General features: G+C 44.0%; 1 non-coding gene across 1 annotated transcript; it reads left to right on the top strand.

The window, feature by feature from the left end:
- Positions 1 to 2,496: 2,496 nt before the first annotated feature.
- On the top strand, positions 2,497 to 2,578 carry trnaf-aaa (transfer RNA phenylalanine (anticodon AAA)). Its single transcript has one exon. It is a non-coding gene; the product is annotated as a tRNA-Phe (tRNA).
- Positions 2,579 to 17,456: the final 14,878 nt, after the last annotated feature.

The following is a 17,456-nucleotide window of genomic DNA, read 5'->3' as shown; positions in this document are numbered from 1 at the left end:
CCAGAGATGAAGGTTTACAGGATATTTGCTTCCAATGACCATTAAGTGCTGTCTGTGAGGCACCGTGAGTCGTCTCTGACATGAACTGCTCGCACAAATAACAGCGACGCAATTCCAAACCTACTGGAGATTTAGTGTATTGCCAAGTCCCAGAAAGTGCTCAAGTATCATAAAACAAAACACAACAACGAACCATTAAAAGTGAACATTTCCAAGTATATCCGTGATTAAATTAGGCCATCAATGCGCCGGTGCCCCCATCTGATCGAGAGAACCAATCACCTTTCTCCCTCACCAGGACAGTAATGAAGGAAATGAAAGTATAGCAACGTTTCACATCGTGATTGCCCACCTTTTCGCCACAACATCTAAAAACGGCGAACAGATTCAATGTAGGATCTTCTTTCGAAATAACGGTGAAATAAGTATGTCTATTCACTTTCAGAGTAAACGGGGAACAACGCAAGTTGTCTGGAATATGAATAACCAACATAGACTACTTGGGTCCCAGATTCCACTGATGCACAGACTTTCATATGAAAAGGTACCTTGGGTGATTGCCCTACACCCAGAAATCTTCTGGCTGCCTTCTGTTTGCCCTGTCACATTAAACTTGTGCTGCTCTAATCGAATTTGTAGTTCTTGCCATTTGTCCGTATTGCTACTAGGGATAGCTGGTCGTGGCAACTCGTGAATGCCACACAAATTCTTTGCCAAAATTGGATAGTCCCGCAACGTGATTCTCAGTGCACGAACTTTGCAACGAGTACATGCCACGCGGCAAGTTAAAAAGCACGCTTCCATTTATTAAAGTAAGTTTCTGGGAACTGACAGCCAGATTCATCCTTACACTCGGAATTATGACAACACATAAACCAACAGCCTCTCTCAGAGACAAGTGACCAATGCCCATCTTGTGTCGGACATACGTAGTTGACAAGATTGGACGCAGGGACTGCACAGAAAACTATAGAGGAGAAGCAGACAGACGACCATCGAGCTGCATTCATGCAGTTCAGTTACCCTGTCAACCCCATGCATAGCTGTTCCTTGTAGGTACACACAGGGAACTGAGTGTCTCTGACTCCGGGACTTGGAACTCGGATTATATGACTATCTGCAGCACTGGTTACTTCCTTGTGTGAGGTAACTCCCGATGGAACATATGTAAAACACGATAGATCATTGAGAAATACGTCCAAAATAGTACCCAAGAGACGTATTTCTGTTGTGTTTCTAGTCCTGTTCCTGACATGACATTCAGCATTGTACTTATTGTGTGCTTCCTGGCGGTTCGGTGCATGCTTCCGTGATCGCATTGTGTGCAGTAATCTGCGTTTTAGCTGCAATTATGTGCGTTTCAAACCCAGGACCACCGGCCTCTATTTTGTTTTACTCTTCTCGTGCGCATTTGCAACACAGTAAACGATCAATTAATATTGGAAAATGACATACACATGCGTGTGAAAAGCCCAGTTTCCGTGGCAATTATGCAATGGTTGAGATTACTTTGATTCAGGAGATAAGGATGGAAAGTGAGTTTGGGTAGAGATGAGGAACATTGAGGAAAGAGGAAACCAGCCGGTGTAGCTTACAAGAACACTAACAGTAACCACAGTGTAAAAGAAAAACGTACAGGAAAAAATACCGCCTGTGAATGATAAAAGAAGGCAAGAATTATGGGAGACATTCATTTCCCCTCTTCCTCTCCCGTTTGAATTGTAAAGAAACTTTGAAGAAAAACAATCGAAAAGTCTAATATGCCCCCATCGAACAACGTGCGCCGTACCTTGGTCATTAATTACTGTAGATTAGAATACTTACAATGTGGAAACAGGCCCTTCGGCCCAGCAACTCCATACCGACCCGCCCGAGCCCAAATGCATTCCTCTCCTTTACCTCCGTCAATTTAGCATGGCCATTTCAACAAACCGGTACATTTTTGGACAGTGGGAGAAAACCAGAGCAAGCGCACACAGCCACGGGGAGAATGTGCAAACTGCACACATTCAGTTGCTTGAGGCGGGAATTGACCCTGACTCTGTGGCATTGTGAAACAGCAGCGCTCACGATGGTGTCAGCGTGAGATGGGACTTATTTGCCGTCTTTAATTGGGAAAAATCTCTGTCATTGTGAGCATCTGGAAATACCAGCTCCTTCGGCAGAATAAGAAATGAATATGTCACTAACCTTTGTTTGTTTCATGTCCAAGAATACTCAGATCAATAGCTCCCTTGATTACCTCTGCTGGTCATGTTCGCAAAGAGATCTAGAAAATTGCCAAGTGTGATTTTCCTTTCAATAAATAATTTTGACTCCATTTGGCTGCAAAAATCTTTTCCTAACTTTGTGCTTTTCTTCTTTTACATTGGTGTCTCGCACCTTACAAATGACAGCAAAGGTATGAATGGAGAGTGAAACATTTAACTCAAGTCAGCGGCAGCTTTCAATGAGATCACGGCTGATTTGGTCAGTGCTCAGCACGCAGCGCTGTCGGTAGTCATGGCCGAGTGGTTAAGGCGATGGATTAAAAATCCATTGGGGTTGTCCCACGTAGGTTCGGATCCTGCTGACTACGTTATGAATGCTTACCTGCTGGAACAATTCAAAGTTCAGAAAGACTGTTTTGCAAACCAGGCCTGTAATTTGATTAGACTTGAGAAACTCGAGTTCTTCATCAGAAATGCTCCACATTTAAAACATTATCTCGGTTTCTCTTTCCAGATACACTGCTCGACACATCGGGTTTCTGCAGTTGTTATTGAACGCCCTGAGCAGAAGTGCTGCTTTTCATTAGATTCCTTTAATCCCTTGTCCTCTGTTCTCTGACTCTGATCAGTGGCAATACTTCCTCCTGCTCGTCAGAGTGCTCATTCCCCACCGCTCCCTCTCCCACCATTACAAACAACCGCAGGAAATTGTCACTTAACCATCTTTGTTCCAAAGTGAAACTCACCAGCCAAGGAACTCTCTCCACCAAATGGGACTTCCCATCCCGGACATGGTGCAAGCCAGAGGATTGTGAAGAGATACTGTGAAAATATTGTCAGTTGGCAGTTGGAAAAATGTTTAGGAAGCAAACCATATAATTTAGGCTCCAGCTTTGGAAATCTTGAGAAACTCTTTGGGAAATAGATCATAGGAGATTGAAGAAGTGTAAATTGTCAGTCCGAGTAGAGGAAGGGACATTGACTCTGATGTTCTCGGCACAGGAACTGATCTGAGACATTGAAAGAATTCTCGCTCCCGTACGTGAGGAATACAAACTTCATCTGGGCTGTGGGACAATGAGAAATTCTGGAACACTCAAGACAATATCCAAATATTGACTGAGATCACTAAAGTACGAGTACAATAGATGGGTCAGTTTTGGTCCAGTGTGTGTGGGAGGGCTTCTTGACACAGTATGTAGACATGCCTTCAAGGGAAGAAGCCACTTTCGATTTAGTACAGGGTAACGAGCCTGGCCAGGTTTTAGATTTGGAAGTAGGTGAGCACTGTGGAGACAGCGATCACAATTCTCTCAGGTTTACCTTCGTGATGGAAAGGGGTAGGTGTACTCCACGGAGCAAGAGTTTCAGCTGGTGGAAGGGAAATCACGATGCAATGAGGTAAGATTTAGGAAGCGCAGAGTTTGGTAGGAAACTGTCGGGGGTGAGCACATTAAAAATGTGGAGCTTATTCAAGGAAAAGCTCCTGTGTCCTAGATAAGTATGTACCTGTCAGGCAGGGAGGAAGATATAGAACGCGTGAGCCGTGGTTTACTAAGGAAGTGGAATCCCTGGTCAAGAAGAACAAGAAGTCTTATGTTAGGACAAAACGTGAAAACTGAGTTAGAGCGCTCGAGGGTTCCAACGATATCAGGAAAGACCTAAAAAGAGAGCTGAGAAGAGCCAGGAGGAGACATGAGAAGTTGTTGGCAGATAGGATCAGGGTTAACCCTAAGGCTTTCCATAGGTATGTGAGCAATAAAAGAATGACGAGAGTTAAATTTGGGACAATCAAGGATAATAGTGGGAAGTCGTGTGTGGAGTCAGTGGAGATAGAGGAAGTACTAAATAAATATTTTTCGACAGAGTTCGCTATAGATAATGAAAATGTTGGCGAGGAAGATACAGAGATACTTGCGTCTAGACTAGAAGAGATTGAGCTTCACAAGGAAGAGATATTAGAAATACTGCAGAGTGTGAAAATAGATAAGTCCCCTGGGCCGGATGGGATCTATCTGATGTTGTTCAGCAAATGCACTGCAGGAAGGTACAAATCAAGCTGATGCTAACAACGGCTCGTTTTGAGCCGCTAATTTGCAGTGAAGTGGCGGCGCCAATAAAAGGTGTCACGCAGCTCGTCTAATTCCACATCCTGAGCTTGAAATGACCAGAGGTCTCTCGCTGAGTTTTGGCAGGGTCTTGCTTGGACGACACCATGACACGTTTTCACTGGACTGGATCAGGAAATCGCGTCGTGACTGTGAGTAAAACGATGGACACTTCCAGCAGAGAAGGAGGCGACCCTGAAGCAGGCAGCTGTGGACAAATGTTTCTCCTTTGCCAGTGAAAGGCACTGCTTCACAAATTGGAAATTTCGAAGTGAAGCAGTGTTGGTGATTATCTTCGCTGCTTGTTCACCTTTTTAATTCTGATTCCGTGAAAGTCCATGGCATTACATATCGACATTCTGCCGTTGGCAAGCGTGTCTATTGGGCCACTGGCGTAATGGATGACGTATCCGACTTCGGATCATAAGATTGTAGGTTCGAGGCCTACCTGGCTCGAGAGGGATGTCTTGCTTCAAGCATGCCCCACGTTGACGCTCCCCTGTAAAGTCCTGCCCGGGCGTCGCTTCTATGCTTCCGCATTTAAAAGTTGCATTTGTCCTATTGTCCATTTCAAACTCCAGCTCACCACAACGGAGACCTCTGTCGGTTTGGGGGTATCTTTCTGTGTGTCTCCCTTTGTGGGGGAAAATGAGCATCAGTTCCTCAAAAAAATTACAAGTCGTTGTGGAAGTGTCATACATCTGCCCCATTGTTGTGCCATTGTAAGAACACAGGATAAAGACGTTGACATTTGCCCTGGGAACATTAGAACACACGAGACTTTGGGCCGAAGTTGGAAACTGCGAGTGGAATAGATGGCTCTCTGATTAGCCACAATGCACACAGGAGGAATCGCCTTTTCCCACTTTGTGAATCTACGAAGACAAGTTGAAAATAATCTGCAACGAAAATGTTCAGAAAGGGTGTTTTATTTACACTGAATACGATAGTATCTATCCCCTCGTGTTGTTATTTACTTGTGAGGATTCGGTACTCTCAGCACCGTGGCCTGAATCATGTTCCCGCTCATGGAATGGTTGTATTGTTGAGCTAACATGTCGGTGTCCCAGTACTTCTGCCGATTTTCCGATGCGAGCAGGTCATTGGGTTTGTCCAAAACATGATGAATGTTAACATAATACAAATAGCTGCAGTTGCTGGAAATCTGAGCCTAAAACGAAAATTGTTTGCAGAACGCAGAAAGACTGGCAACAGAAACGTCGACTTTCCTGCTCCTCCGATGCTGCCTGACCTGTGTGCTTTTCCAGCATCACTTTGATCTAAAATCAAGTTTCCAGCATCTGCAGTCCTCACCTTTGCCGAGTTCCTTCAGTGTCGCTGGTTCCCAATTCAAGAACTCCATCTCTAGCGGTTTCATGTCTGTACCTCCATGCTGTGGAGTTGAAGAGTGAATAAAAGTAACTCACCCCCTCCATCTCTGGGGTAATTAGGGGCTGAAAGTGAATCGTATCACATTGAAGTATATATACATGCGACGTAATCTCTGTCTTTTATTGGGAACTATCTCTTTCATTGTAACCATCAGGAAAGACCATTTCGTTCGCCAGAAAAAGAAATGAATATGTCATTAAACTTTGTTTGTTTCATGTCCAAGAATACTCAGATCAATAGCTCCCTTGATTACCTCTGCTGGTCATGTTTGCAAAAAGATCTCGCAAATTGCCAAGTGTGATTTTCCTTTCAATAAATAATTTTGACTCAGTTTGGCTGCAAATATTTTTTCCTAACTTTGTGCTTTTCTTCTTTTACATTGGTGTCTCGCACCTTACAAATGACAGCAAAGGTATGAAAGGAGATGGAAGCATTTAACTCAAGTCAGGGGCAGCTTTCAATGAGATCACGGCTGATTTGGTCACTGCTCAAGATGGCAGGCTTGTCTGTAGTCATGGCCGCGTGGTTAAAAAGATGGTTTAGAATTCCATTGCGGTTTCCCCATGTAGGTTCAAGTCCTGCTGGCGTACGTTATGAATGCTTTCCGGCGGGGAAACTTTCGACTCAAAGTTCAGAACGCTTATCTTGCAAACCAGGCCGGTAATTTGATTTGACTTGGGAAACTCGAGTTCTTCATCAGAAATGTTCCATATTTAAAGCATTATCTCTAAGAATGATGAGAGTTAAATTTGGGACAATCAAGGATAATAGTGGGAAGCTTTGTGTGGAATCAGAGGAGATAGGGGAAGCATTAAATAAATGTTTTTCAACAGTGTTCGGTATAGAAAATGAAAATGTTGGCGAGGAAGATACAGAGATACTTGCGTCTCGTGTAGTAGAGATTGAGGTACACAAGGATTAGGTATAGAAATACTGAAGATTGTGAAAACAGACAAGTCCCCTGGGCCGGATGGGATCTGTCCTAGGATCCTTCTGGGAAGCAAGGGAAGAGATTGATGACCCTTTGGAATTGATCTTCAAATCAACGTTGTCTACAGGAATAGAGCCCGTGGAATGGAGCATAGCATATGTTGTTCTCTTGTGCAAAAAGTTTCGTAGAGAAAACCCTGGTAATTACAGACCAGTGAGTCTCACTGCAGTTGTTGGTAACGTGTTGGAAATGGTTATTATAGATAGGATTTCTGACCATCTCGAAAAGAATAATCTGATCAGGGACAGTCAGCACGGTTTTGTGATGGTTAGGCCTTGCCTAACGAATCTTGTTGACTTTTTTGACAAAGTGACCAAACAGGTAGATGACAGTAACCTGGTTGATGTGGTGTATATGGGTTTCAGCAAGTTGTTCGATAGGTTTCCCCACAATACGCTATGAAACAAAATGCGGAGGAATGGAATTGTGGGAGAATTCCAGCTTTGATCAGTAAATGGCTTGCCAATTGAAAACAGTGTTGTAGTTGATGGAACATGTTCTTCTTGGTGTCCAGGTCCTGGCGACGTACCACAAGGGTTGATGTTACATCCACTGCTGTTACATGAGATCTAACCTTGCCAATCAGTCTCCCATGGGGAACATTATTCAACGCCTTACTGAAGATCGTATGGATCACATTTACTGCTCTGCCCTCATCAATCTTCTTTGTTACTTCTTCAAAAACCTCAATGAAGTTTGTGAGACATGATTTCCCACGCACAAAGCCATGTTAACAATCCCGAATCAGTCCGTGCCTTTCCAAATACATGTACATTCTCTTCCTCAGAATTCCTTCCAACAATTGGAGTATTCTTGGCAGATGCAGTTTCATGTAGGGAATGCGAGGTCAGATACTTTGTTGGGAAGAATCAAAAGACACACTAGTGTTAAATCCGATAGAAACGCAAAAGAAGTGCGGTGCAGAGGAGTCTCAGTGTTCTTATACATGAAATTCAGGATGGTGTGCACCTGAACCTGAGGGGCACCAGTATCCTTTGGGGGGAGGTTTGCTCGTGCTCTTGGGGGGGGGGGGTTTAAACTAACTCTGCAGGGGCATGGGAACCCAGACTGTAGCTTTAGGGTGCAGGACCTGGAGTGTAGGGAGGTTAGGAATATGGCATCAATCTTAAAGGAGGGTGCCTGTAAACAGAAGAGTGGCTTGAAGTGTGTATACTTTAATGCCAGAAGTATATGAAATAATGTCGGTGAACTTGCAGCGTGGGTTGGTACCTGGGACTTCGATGTTGTGGCTATTACGGAGACATGGCTAGATCAGGGACAGGATTAGCTGTTGCAGGTTCCAAGGTTTAAATGTTTTAGTAGGGTCAGAGGTGGGGGTAAAAGAGGGGAGGTGTGGCTTTGCTTGTCAAAGATAGTATTACAGCGGTGGAAAGGTAGATGGACGAAGATTTGCCATCTGAGGTAGTTTGGGTTGAGGTTAGGAAGAGGAGAGGTGAGGTCACCCTGTTAGGAGTCTTTTACAGGCCTCCTAACAGTCCTAGAATCGTTGAAGAAAGGATTGCGAAGATGATTCTGGAGAAGAGTGACAGTAATAGGGTGGTTGTTATGGGGGACTTTAACTTTCCTGATATTGATTGGGAAAGCTATAGCTCAAGTTCGTTAGATGGGTCAGTGGTTGTCCAATGTGTGCAGGAGAGTTTCCTGACACAATACGTAGATAAGCCAGCAAGAGGTGAGGCCATACTGGATTTGGTTCTGGGTAACGAACCAGGCCAGGTATTAGAACTAGAGGTAGGTGAGCACTTTGGGACAGTGACCACAATTCGGTGATTTTTACTCTAGTGATGGAGAGGGATTAGTGTATACTACAGGGCAAGAGTTATAGCTGGGGGCAGGGAAATTATGATGCGGTGAGGCATGACTTAGGATGTGTGGATTGGAAAAGTAGGTTCCAAGGCAAGAGCGTAATTGATATGTGGAACTTGTTCAAGGAGCAACTATTGAGTGTCCTTGATAAGTACGTACCTATCAGGCAGGGAGGAAAGGGTCGTGTGAGGGAGCCGTGGTTTAATAAGAAATTGGAATCCCTTGTTAAATGGAAGAGGGCGGCCTTTGTAAAGATGAGGCGTGAAGGTTCAATAGGGGCAATTGAGAGTTATAAGGTAGCCCGGAAGGACCTGAAGAGAGAGCTAAGAGCAGCAAGGAGGGGACATGAAAGGTGCTTAGTTGGTAGGATTAGGGAAAACCCTAAGGCTTTCTATAGGTATGTTAAGAATAAAATAATGACTAGGGTAGGGATAGGTCCAATCAAGGATAGTAATGGGAAGTTGCGTGTGGAGGCTGAAGAGATTGGGGAGGCACTGAATGAATACTTGAGTGAGTTCTATTCACTCAAGAACAGGACATTGTTGTCGATATGAATACTGAGGCACGAATAAGTAGAATGGATGGCTTTGAGATATGTAGAGAAGAGGTGTTGGAAATTCTGGCAAGGGTGAAAATAGATAAGTCCCCTGGGCCAGATGGCATTTATCCTAGGATTCTCTGGGAAGCAAGGGAGGAGATTGCAGAGCCATTGGCCATGATTTTTGTGTCCTCTTTGTCGACAGGAGTAGTGCCAGAGGACTGGAGGCGAGCAAACGCGGTTCCCTTGTTCAAGAAGGGAAGTAGGGATAATCCTAGTAACTATAGGCCAGTGAGTCTCACTTCTGTTGTAGGCAGAGTCTTAGAGAGAATTGTAAGGGATAGGATTAATGCACATCTGAATAAGAATAATGTGATCAATGATAGTCAGCATGGTTTTGTGAAGGGCAGGTCGTGCCTCACAAACCTTATTGAATTCATTGAGAAGGTGACTAAGGAGGTAGATGAGGGGAAAGCGGTAGATGTGGTTTATATGGATTTTAGTAAGGCGTTTGATAAGGTCCCCCATGGTAGGCTACTGCAGAAAATACAGAGATATGGCATTGAGGGTGAGTTGGAGGTTTGGATTAGGAATTGGCTGGCTGGAAGAAGACAGAGGGTAGTAGTTGATGGCAAAGGTTCATCTTGGAGTGCCGTCACGAGCGGTGTTCCGCAAGGATCTGTTTTGGGACCATTGCTGTTTGTCATTTTTATAAATGATTTGGAGGAAGGATTAGAAGGTTGGGTGAGCATGTTTGCGGATGATACGAAAGTCGGAGGAGTTGTAGACAGTTAGGAAGGATGTGGCAGGTTACAGCGGGATATAGAGAAGCTGCAGATCTGGGCAGAAAGGCAGCAAATGGAGTTCAATGTAGCTAAGTGTGAGGTGATTCACTTTGGTAAGAGTAATAAAAAGATGGGGTACTGGGCTAATGGTCGGATACTTGGTAATGTGAAAGAGCAGAGGGATCTTGGTGTCCATGTACACAGATCTCTGAAAGTTGCCACCCAGGTAAATAGTGCAGTGAAGAAGGCATATGGCGTACTGGCTTTCATTGGTAGAGGAATTGAGTTCCGGAGTCCTGAGGTCATGCTGCAGTTGTATAAGACTCTGGTGCGGCCGCATCTGGAATATTGTGTGCAGTTTTGGTCGCCATACTATAGGAAGGATGTGGAGGCACTGGAACGGGTGCAGAGGAAGTTTACCAGGATGTTGCCTGGTATGGTAGGAAGATCCTATGAGGAAAGGCTGAGGCACTTGGGGTTGTTTTCATTGGAGAAAAGAAGGTTTAGGGGTGACTTGATAGAGGTGTATAAGATGATTAGGGGGTTAGATAGGGTTGACAGTAAGAACCTTTTTCTACGTATGGAGCCAGCTATTACAAGGGGGCATAGCTTTAAATTAAGGGGGGGTAGATATGGGACTGATGTTAGGGGTAGGTTCTTCACTCAGCGAGTCGTAAGTTCATGGAATGCCCTGCCAGTAGCAGTGGTGGACTCTCCCTCTTTATGGGTATTTAAGCGGGCATTGGATAGGTATATGGAGGATAGTGGGTTAGTGTAGGTTAGGTGGGCTTTGATCGGCGCAACATCGAGGGCCGAAGGGCCTGTACTGCGCTGTATTCTTCTATGTTCTATGTTCTATGACAGGAACAAAGGTTAATCACATATTTATTTCTTGCTGGCAAAACAAAGCCTTTTCTGATGCTCACAATTGAAGAGATGGTTTCCAAGAAAATAGGAAAATTAAGTCACCAGTAGAGTAATCAATTACCAAGATATCCCTCGTGATGTTTTATGGGACATGTGGGATTTTTTTTTGATTTTGGTTCTCCAAACGTTTTAAAAATGGAACCGAGAGTTTTAGATGGGAAGTTAAGATCATGCATGACTATTGCCATTTTTGTCACTCACACGCAGTTTTTTCCCCTTGTACGATTTATTTTGCTTTGTGGTTACTGCGAGTGGGCTTGTAAACTACACATGCTTGTGAGTCCATTCCTCACTGTTCCTCAACTCCAGCCAAACAGACTTTATATCCTTATTTCCTGAATCAAGGTAATCTCTTACCATTGCATAAATGTCATTAAAACTTCGGTATTTCACATGCCTCTGTATATCATCTTTCAATATTAATTGATCCTTTACTGTATTGCAGTTGTGCATAAGAAGAGAAAAATAGAATAGAGAATGGTGGACCTATGCTCATACACCAGTTATTGAAGCGAAAATGCAGATTTCTGCCATTAAAACGATCGTGGAACCATGTGCCGAACCCTCAGGAAACACAGAATAAGTGCAGTGCCACAGGGCATGTCAGGGACAGCACCAGAAGGACAACAAAAATGCTGCTCTAAGCTCCTATTTTGGATGTATTTCTTAATGAGCAATAGAGTGTGACATGTGTTCCATCAGGAGTTACCTCACACAAGGAAGTAACCAGTGCTGCAGACTGTCATATCATCCGAATTCCAAGCCCTCGAATCAGAGACATTCAATATTCTGTGCATAACTGCAAGGAACAGCTGTCCGAGGCGTTTTTACAGTCCAGATGAAATTATGAATGCAGCTCTCTGGTTGTCAGCCTCTTTCTCCTATGTCGTGTTTCGTGCAGTCCATGCGTGGAATCTCGTCAACCACGTTTGAACTGCACATGATGGGGTATTGGGCCTTGTTTTCTCGTGAGTTGTTGTCTGAGTGAGGCCCTCGGTTTCTGTGCTGTCATATGTCCGAGTGTTCGGAAGAATCTGGATATCGTTTTCCAGAATTTGTTTTTAACACAGGGAAGCATGATTTAAAAATTAACTCATAGCAAATCCACGTTGCGAACTTTGTGTGACATGCATTTGCGCATGAAGGTGGGTGGATATTGGTTCTTGGCAAAGGATTTGTGTGGGCGTCAGTCCAGCAGTCCCTAGTGCCAATACGTACAAACGGCAGGGGCCACACATTCGACTAGAATAGCACAACAATAATAGGACAGGACAAGCAGAAGAGAGCCAGAGAATTCATGGAAGCAGGGCACTCATCCACGGATTCCATCCGTTGGACCCAATCTGCAATCCCAACAAACGGAAGCAGCGGGAATGAAACCAAATGAATTCGTACCAAAACATGAGAGCAGCGCTTCACAGGAACCTCTGCAGCGCTGAGAATGCACCCAGAAAGGGAGGAAAAGTCTACAAACCATCTTCCTAGCGTCACCGAACTTTTCAACAAGAACACCAGAAGCATCCGAACTTCACATCTTTCTGCTCCAAAACACTCCGCTTTTCCACAACAGAGAATTGCACACTCAACTACCGAGTGTAAGATGAGAATCGCAGCCCCGACACGACCAAGGGCGGCAGTAAGAGCGAGGGGAACAGCTGCCACTGTCATTCCACAGCTACAAACGCTCTCTTTGAAAGGTACATTATCGTATGAATGTCGGGGCAGCAGTAGAATATGGGAATTAAACAGCCTGCGCTGTGTATTCATATTCTGGACAATGTGAGTTGTTCACATTTTTCCCTGAAAGTGAGTGGACGTCGTTATTTCACCGCTGTTGTGAAGCCAGATCCTGCACTGAATCTGCTCCCTCGTTTTCTGTTGTTGTGGCTAAAAGATGGGCAATTGCAACGTGAAACTTTGTTATATTTCTCTCATTTCCTTCATTACTGTCCTGGTGAGGGAGTCTGGAGATTGGCTCGCTCGATCAGATGGAGGCACCAGCGCATTGCTGACCTAATTTAATCGAGAATACACTTGGTAATATTCAATTTGCATGGTACATTTTTCTGTTTTGTTTAATGTTACTTGAGCACTTTCTGTTACTTGGCAATGCACTAAATCTCCAGAATGTCGGGAAGCTCTGTTTGGAATTGCTTCGGTGTTATTTGTGTGAGCAGTTCTTGACATACACGTCTCACACTTCCCCACAGACAGAAGTAATGAGTTTGTGTGTCTGATAATGACTCTGCCTTTTGAGTTTTGCACCTGGTCCACGTTAAGAGCTGTCAGTTTTTGGATTCACTGGAGAGTTAAGGGGATAACACGATTTGTGAGTTTTTTTTAGTCAACGAAATTATTTGATGGAGAACTTGAGAATGTATCAAGGAGAATGGTCATTGTCTGTAAATGTCTGGAAAACATTCCTCTCTGTGTCATTTCAAAACATTATGCCTCATGAAAAAAATAAAATTCAAACACGCTGATTTAGGAACAGCATGCGTTTTTGAAAGTGGTCTATTCAAACTGTTGTCAGGTACTGGAGTGTCACAGAATTGCCGAGCATGGAAGCAAACCTTCCTATCCACCTTGCACCTGTTGAACAGATGACCGTAACTAATCTAAACATATTTGTCAATATTTGTCCCTTATCTCTCCGATCAATTCCTGTCTGCATACCCATTTAGATGCCTTTGAAGTGTTGTGAGTGCACCAAACTCTGCCACTAAATGTGGCAATTTATTCCACACGCACAAAAATGTCTGTATTAAAAACAAGTGTCGCTCACATCCCTTTCAAATTGAACTGCTCTCACATTAAACCTATGCTATCTCACTTTAAACTCACGTGACTTCTGAAAAAGTGTAGATTGACTATGTTCTCTGCTCGTCTACCTCATGATTTTGTAAACTTTTCCAAGGACATCCCTCAGGCCTGAAGCTCCGGGGAAAACTGTCGAAGAATATTCAGCTTCTCAATAATGTCCACACCGTGCAAACCTTTCAAATTGTTGTAAATATTTTATTTTAATTATGCTCAGGTATTCATAGAAAGTGCCAGGGGAAATTGCCTGAAGTGAAGCGATGCTGAAACATTAGTCTTGACAGGTTTGGCGCTTAGTTATCGTCAGGGGGCGTCGCCGAGTGGTTTAATGTCGGTAAAAACAATGAATGCAGATGCTGGAGACCAGATTCAGGATTAGTGGTGCTGAAGAGCGCAGCAAGACAGGCAGCATCCGAGGAGCAGTAAAATCGACGTTTTGCAATGAGTGAGACGGTCACGTGCAGCAAAATGTGACCCCACTCTCTACAAGCCCCTACTACCAACAGAAAGGGGCCACTGCAGTTTCAATCAGCGGCTTCCTGCCCAGCCCTGGGACACGGCTCATGGAAACTCCTTCCTCAGGAACGGCTGTTACCGTGTGAAAGGGTAAAAAATTCTAATTCAAATTGGAAATGGCTTCAGAAGATTGTTCCTGTTTTTAAAACATTTTATGATCAGAATTCCTTTCTCGAATATTAGAACTGGAAAACTTTCTTGGCAGGTAGAACAAAGAAAGTGTTTATTGTGAGTACTCTGTCTCTTCAGCAGATGGGATTCCCGACACTCTAATCAGAAATGATTTGGTTTTCTGAGGTATTTTCCCGATTGATTTGCAGTCTGCCAGAGTGTCTGGGAATCACTTCGGTGACTTAAGGATCAGGGTCAAAATATGAAAATATTAACAGAGAATCGAAAATCCCGGGGCAAGGCCTAAATGGATTGTAATGGTCTGAAGGAATAAATCTGAGAATTGAACGACTTGGATAATGTTATTTGCAATGGGGAGGAATGAACGACATTTTTGAAAATTGCCGTGTCAGCTGAATTAAAGTCAGTATGAGATGATAAATTAACCAACACCAATCCTGTCCTGGTACGCTCAGTCGGTAGAGCTTGACACCTTTAATCTCAATGGTGTGGGGTCGAGACCCACGCAAGGCGCTGTTGTTTGTTAATAGGTTTGCCGCTCTCCATTAATGTTGCAAGAGCGAATTCGCTCGCTGAGACAGGTTTTGTTGACACATTTTTTTCCTCCGTTTTTGATTATCTCTTGGTTTCTGAGTGAAAACTGTCTCCACTGTACTGCAGGTGCAAGAGACAAGGGTATCAGTTCAGCCAAATATGCTAAACGATGTCCCTTCCAAAACGTGAGTTTCCATTCCAAATGTGCCCCAAACAAAATGTCCTGAGATGTCGAATGCGAATGGCCACATGACAGTGTCAGCTGCATGTCAAATGGTGCTGCAGTAGAATTAACTGAATGAGAATGCTCTGATGGAAACCGAATGGAACTCTCCCTGCAATTTTACCAATTTACTCGGTAAATGATGTTGTTGTGTATCCATATGTGTTTACGTAATGAACAGCTTATTGGCAGTAACAGGGGTGGGGGTGATGCAGGATAGTGAGGTTTCCATGTTGGTCAGAAGTGATTTGTTCGAACATGGAATTCAGACGTCCTCAGAGCAGACATAGCTGATTGGTCCAGGATCAGACTTTTGCCTTCTGTTTCAGTACCAACAAAAGAAATTGCGGGAAAATCTCAGCAGGCCTGGTAGAATCTTGGAATGGAAAACTGAGTTAAGTCTTCAAGACCATTGACACTTATTACTCCATGTCCATCTCCGTCTACCTTTTTATTGAATATCTCCTGACACTCAACTTTATACTCAGTTTCTCTTTTATTACTCCGTCTCCAAACATTCTCCCAGTCTCAAACTTTAATAGCAGAACTGTTCCACCTCTCACCTCGCCGAGTTATGAGAGGAGGACTTCGAAATGCACGATTAACTCTGTTTCTATTTCCTTAGATACTGGACGGTCAGAGACCAGAAGGCATCGGAGGACAGTTAGAGCTTTCAGCCCATCTGGTCTGCCCGCCATTCGGTCATGACTCATATCGTTCCCAAACCAATTTTCAGCCTTCTATCTGTGACACTTAGCTCCCCTGAATTTAGGATCCAGTCTTTTTCCCAGAGTGCGAATGAAACTGTCCCAACCGTCTCCACATCAGCTGGCAGCTGTTACACCGTATCTGTGTGTGATCGAGCTCAATTTCAGTCCCACACAGCAAACACGTCTGTTCTGAGCAATGCAATCCCCGCTGCATTTCAGATCGATCGGGTCTCTGACCCCACGGTTTTTCTGCGAGGCAGTAGTTAGCTCCTTCACCACCCACGGCAAGGACCAAGTGCGTCAAAATGTGGGGACAAAGAACGATAGGCACAAGAGTTTGTACAGGTTAGGTCGAAAGGGTTATTGTCAACTTCAGTGGAGTCCCTGCTTCAGAGTCTGGGTTTGAATCGCCCAGGCCTGGATAAAATTCCAAGTCAGGAAATGAAGATTTATTTCTCTTCTTGTGGCTACTCTGAGTGAAAACCATTTTATGCTTCCACAGAGAGCACAGACCCGGTTCTGCCAGAAGGAATCCACTGATTGATTGCATCCAACTGGAATCATAGAGTCATAGAAATGTACTGCAGGGAAACAGACCCTTTGTTCAAACCTGTCCATGCTGACCGGAACTGCCAACCCAATTTGGTCCCTCTGGCCAGCACACAGCCCATATCCCTCCAAACCCTTCCTACTCATATTCAATTTCAAATGCCTCTTAAATGTTGCAATTGTACGAGCCACCACCACATCCTCTGGCAGCCATGGCAGCACATACACCGAATAAATTGTCACTGCAAATCCCCTCTAAGGATCTCGCCTTTCAGAGCTGAAACTATCTCGCTGTTCATTTAATGTCGCTATGTCTAATTCTTGGAACTCCCTCCCTATCGACATCATGGCTGTATCACTGTGTTGACCACTTCGAGGATGAAGTAAAGTAACTTACCATCTCAATCTCTTGAGTAATTATGGTTGGGCAGTGAAGCCTATCCCAAAGAGTGACGTGCATTCCCCAGAATTTCGTTTGAAAAAACTGCAGTTTCCAAGTGGACATCCGAAAGTGGTCGGGAACAAAAGTAAAGTTTCGAAGGGAAAGTAGGATAAACTGAAAGTCAATGATGACTGAGATGAATGAGGCAGAAAGTGAGTGAGGAGCTGTTGGTGCAAGGATCAATGTCAGTGCTAATGGTTTAGCCCTTACTGCCTACTGTTTTCACCAACTCACACACCACTCCTGGTAAATTCAACACAATTACCCTGGTCCCTTGGCATGAGTTTCCCTCTGTGCACATTCAGGCTGTAAATCGGCCCCGAGAGGATGAACGCATACAATTTATCCGGTCAGGTTAAAGAGGTGAAGGCATCAGTTTGAAATCAAAGCAAGAAGAGATTGCCTCTTCCTGTACATTTTCAGTGGACAGTCACCAGCTGTGAACTTCTTTCCTGCACAAGTGGACGTTGATATAAATTCTCATCGAGCAGCTTTATTACAGAAAGGTGGTCCGATTAACTGTGACCAAATACTTCATGAAATGCCCTTATTAATTTAAAAAACCATGTCTGTGATTTCGTCAGTTAAAGCATATGGTAATAACCAGGCGTTAATGGAGTTAAATGCTGTAAATTTTCTGTACATTGAAATTTCATTGTTTAAACTTCTTGTAAAAGCCGTATTGTTTATCCAACATCGCGAAAGTGACGGCTCAGCATGCTTCTTGTGTTTGAGCTCAGACCGTTATTATT

This window comes from Chiloscyllium punctatum, chromosome 13 (genome assembly GCF_047496795.1).
Source record: "Chiloscyllium punctatum isolate Juve2018m chromosome 13, sChiPun1.3, whole genome shotgun sequence".
Classification (NCBI taxonomy): Eukaryota; Metazoa; Chordata; class Chondrichthyes; order Orectolobiformes; family Hemiscylliidae; genus Chiloscyllium; species Chiloscyllium punctatum.
Note: the sequence above shows the minus strand (reverse complement) of the source record. Positions and strands in the feature narration are given on the sequence as shown.